This window comes from Triturus cristatus, chromosome 9, assembly GCF_964204655.1.
Source record: "Triturus cristatus chromosome 9, aTriCri1.1, whole genome shotgun sequence".
In the NCBI taxonomy this organism is placed as follows: Eukaryota; Metazoa; Chordata; class Amphibia; order Caudata; family Salamandridae; genus Triturus; species Triturus cristatus.
The window spans coordinates 842,327,506-842,332,218 of record NC_140592.1 but is presented as its reverse complement, the minus strand read 5'-3'; the positions used below and the strand labels follow the sequence as shown (position 1 = coordinate 842,332,218).

The window sequence follows — 4,713 nt, the reverse complement described above, 5'->3', positions numbered from 1 at the left end:
CCGACGACCTAATTATTCAGTTAGTCAACAGAACCTTCTCAGTCTCACGGGTTACAAAAAGCACTCTACAAATCTACTGATTAATGGGTAGGGCACTCCTGTCTAGCATGGTAAGAACCTCTGATTGGTCCTCTCAGGAGAGAAGCCCCTGGCCTGCCATCTTGCAGTATACCTGAGATGGGGCTGCACAGGCCCAGGAAGGCCTCTGCTGCTTGGCCGGGAAAAAGCTGACTTACAGGGGTCAGAGCTCCAGGGGGCACTGGGTGGAAAACCTCCCTGTCACTTGGAGACTGGAACGGGGTCCCTCAGGCTTTGGAAGGACTCCACTGCCTGCCCATGAACTGATGCCTTGAATGGGACCCGAGTCAGAGCTCCAGCTGACCCATCTGTGAAAGCCCTGGTCTCCACTCTCTAGGCGTCTGTGTCCCAAAGTGCCCAGTAAGGCCTCCCTTACATGTCTAGGTTAAGAAGATCTGAATGGACCCCACGTCAGAACTGCAGCTGACCTCAAGTTGGATGCCCTAGCCCTGACCTCTATTTTCCAGCCTGCTGTGTCCCTTGGAGCCCAGGACAGGGTCCTGCAGGCCCAAGCAAGACTCCCCTGCTTGGCTTGGTGAACAAAATCTGATTGGCCCGGGTCAGAGATCCTTTAATGGGCATCCATTGTAGGGTAAGTCTTGTGCCAGCATCAACAGTATTTCCAGCTTCAAAAGAGTATATTAGTTGCTTCAGTTAGAAAGCTTTTATTTGGATCTTGAAATCGAGCTGGTGGTACACCGAGAAATGAACTACTACCTCTTTCAGCCTCTGCCACTAAGCAACCCGATTGTCTGAAGTTTTTACTTTGAAAAAATGTGTGGCAAAGCAGGCTGGTCCCCTAAATACTGCAGCTAGGAGTAATGGACAGTGGTACCATTTGTTGGTTTTCAGAACTAGGGCTTCGATTAAGAGAGATGGCTGGGGGCCCTTATATTGTGCTTTTAAAGGTGAAATTCTTGGACTGGCACAAGACAAACCAAAGTGAAAGCATTTGCCGGGAATGTTTTCATCAATCAAGCCTGAAAGTCGGAGGTTCAAAGACCATCACATACCATTGTAGTTCCAACCATAAACCATGCAGACTAGTGTACTGGCTGCGTTCCCATGACCAGCCAAGCAGCTTCTGGGAAATCAAAGTAGGTACCAGGGGGGTGGTAGCTAAAATGTAAAGGAATTGATGGAAGGGACCCACCAGGAGTCGAGCCAGCAACTTAATTTGACTAAACATGGGAAAACTCACCTGACCTGGACACAGAAAGGATAGAGAGATTAATAGCTCTTTCATGAATCTGTAGGTGGTCGTGCATGGCCGTTCCTAGTTGGTGGAATGACCTGTCTGGTTAATTTCGATCTCCTCCATGCTAACTATCTACGCAACCCCCAGTGGTCGGCATTCAACTTTGTAGAGGGACAAGTGGCGTTCAAGCACACAAGGTTAAGCAAAAACAGGTCTGTGATGCCCTTAGATGTCAAGAGATGCATGCTCGCTAGACTGAACGGCTCAGCATGCGTCTACCCATTGCAAACAGGCACGGTTAACTCGCTGAGACCAGTTCATGACAGGGGTTGGAAATTGCAAGCATTTCCCACGAACAAACTCACAGTAAGTGTAGGTCATCAGCTTGCATTGATTAGGTCCCTGCCATTTGTAAACACTGCCTGTTGCTACTCCTGACTGGATAGTTTGGTGAGGTCTTTGGAACAGCAACGGCCTTGGTGGATTGCTGAGAAGACACTCAATCTTGACTATCAAGAGGAAGTCAGTCGTAACAAGGTTCCCGTAGGTGAAACTGTGGAAAGAACACATAACAGAGCTGCGTGAGCGAATGACAGCGCCAGCTCGAACCCTCGGCCACCTCCCAGACAGCAGAGTGGTCTGCCCCTGCCTGGTTCTTGGGCAAGAACCAGGCATAGGACGGGCTCCTACTCCGGTCTGGAGGTACCCTGGTGGGCGACCACAACCCCTCCAGGAGGGGCACAATGGCACAAAACCCATTTTAACCCAGTACAACCCGAGGGGAAACTATCGCAGTGCCTCCCTGGCCTGGGACAGCCCCCCTCTAAGGCCCGGCTGCCTGGGCCCTCCCATGACTGATCTCAGCCCTACCTGCTTGCCAGCAACTGAGGAACTGCCTGTATCAGACAGCAGAGCAGTCTGGATAAGAAGGAGCTGGATCAATGAGAGAACCTTGGCTCCTTGCCAGAGACGCTATGCCCCTCGAAGTCAGTGCAAACTGCTTTGAGGAACGGGAGGTAAAGCAGCCCCCAGAAACTCTGGCTGTTCCCTTGCGCCTCCCCTTGGGCATGGAGCCCCAGTCTGTCAGCATGTTTCAGCTGGGAACTCTCCATGCACAGGGGCGAGCCCTGGCTCCTGCTGGGTGGCAGATAACTGACATGCAAGTGAGTTGACCCTCCCTCATTGCCAGGTATCTCGTTGCACGGTACTGTGTGGTCAGGCTGGGATTTGAAAACTTGTGTGGTCCCTCCTGGGAGGGCCAGTGCAGAGCTGCCTACCTCTGTTGGAGCAGAGTGCCTGCCTGCTGCGGTAATAGAGGGGGGCTCCCAGGTGAACGCCTGGAAACATTCTTTGAATTATAGAAGCCACCTCCGAGAGTTGGATCATGAAGGGGGTGCCAGGCTGTCTTGCGGCGAGCACAGTGGATGGGAAGCGCTGCCTTCCTCCTGCCTCTTCTTCATCACGCAGGTGGGTGAATGTTGCAAAAGTTGCCAGTGACTTTTGCCAGTGGATCACTCGGCTAATGCGTCAATGAAGAATGCAGGTAACTATGAGAATTAGTGTGAATTCCAGGGCACATTGATCAGGCACTTTGCAGCCAGGTTCTACCCTGGGCTATGCCTCTCCGAGGGTTGCCTAAATATCACTTGCTCTAGGGCTCTCCCAGGGTGTGATTGCTGTGGTGTCATAGGGGCTCCGCTCTTGTCCTCCCCCCACCCCCCCTCCAATCAGACCCCCAATAACCCATCAGTGCACACCCCCTCTCCCTTAGTCCTGCTGCAGAGGTCTGCCACTGCCCACCTGGCTTCACCCCACCAGAGTGGGACAGGTGGGTGACCAGTCCACCCTGGTCATAAAAACCACCTGGGGTCCCACGGCTGATTGTGCGCACCACCTTAGGTGCCTACTCCTGAGGCTGGGAAGTCCCCCATGCCTTCCCTGCGGGTGCTAGTTAAAGCTTGCATCGCCATGACCCCCACCCCCCGCAGCCCAGGGATTAATTCCCTCTCCCCATGCTTCAGCATCCAACTACAACAAGAGATCAGACATGACCATCCACTTAATTCAAGCATATTACTAAGTGGTGGAAAAAAATTAACCAAGATTCCATCTGTAATGGTGAGAGCTGAGTCTAGCGCCAAACCCAGGCCTGGCGGCTTGTGCAGAAAATGTGGTGCACAGAAGACAGTCTACCTGCATCGCTCAGAGGACAAGTTAGACCTTTAACAGTCACCGGGGCCAGGATAGGCCCTTCTTGCAGTCAAGTTGCTTGAGAATGCGGCCTCAAGTGGGAGGTGAAATCCATCTAATGCTAAATACAGGTGTGAGACCACTAGCCAAACAAGTAGCATAAGAAGAAGTTGAAAAGAACTTTTAAGTTTAAGAGGGCGTGAAACCCTCTAGAAGTAAACGGTTTGGATCTGTGCAGTCCGTACTGTGGATTCACATGGTGAAAAGGTCAGTCACCTGAGAGGTCGGAAGACTTTGGGGTGGTAGGTGGCTCTCCCCTCCAGTGGAGAGTGTTACATCTCCCTGGCAGCATCTCATTCGTATCTACAGTGCTGGGGGGAGATTGACCGCCTCCTCACCCTCATCCCACAATCACCTGGCCCCTCACGGTGTAGGGAAAATTGGTGGGACCCCAGCTCCCATCATGCCTATCAACTGGGGTGGACTCTGCTCAGTGCATCTCTACTGTGTCGCACCGCTGGGCAGGGAGGTCCATGCCCGTGGTTTTTGGTGATGTCGGTAACCCACCACATGACCCGTCTTAAAACTCAGACCAAGGAAGCGAACACATGTGGAAGTTGAAGAGCTGATCAAAGTTGTAGAGCAATGAAGGTGAGGGTCGGCACCTGCACCCATTCTGTCTAGGAGGTGGAGTTTGAGTGTGTGTGATAGGACCCGAAAGATGGTAAAATATGCCTAGACAGGGCAAATCCAGAAGAAATTCTGGTGTGATTTGTAGCTGTCCTGACTAGCAAATCAATTGCACAACCTAGGAATAGTGATGAAAGACTGTCGAACCATCTAGCAGCTGGTTCCCTCTGAATTTTCCTTCAGGATAACTGGCACTCGGAACCCCCTGTTTTATCTGATAAAGTGAATGATTAGAGATCTTGAGGGTGAAACAATCTCCACCCATTCTCCATCTTTAAATGGGTAAGAAGCCCGGACCACTGGTATGGCGCAACACATTGAATGCATGTGCCTAGTGGATAAAGTTTGGTAAGCATAACTGGTGCTACGGGTTGAACCGAACGGTGATTGAGGCACCCAATGCTAACGTTCATAAGTTTCCAGAAAAGGTATTGGTTTATACAGACAGCAGGACAGCGGCCATGGAAGTCGAGATCTGCTAAGAAGTATGTATACAAGAACTCACCTGCCAAAGCAACTAGCCCTGAAAATGGATGGTGCTGGAGCCACAGCCCATA

General features: G+C 51.5%; 1 pseudogene; it reads left to right on the top strand.

Moving 5' to 3' along the window:
• Positions 1-503: 503 nt before the first annotated feature.
• LOC146798930 (18S ribosomal RNA) lies at positions 504-1,846 on the top strand (annotated as a pseudogene).
• Positions 1,847-4,713: the final 2,867 nt, after the last annotated feature.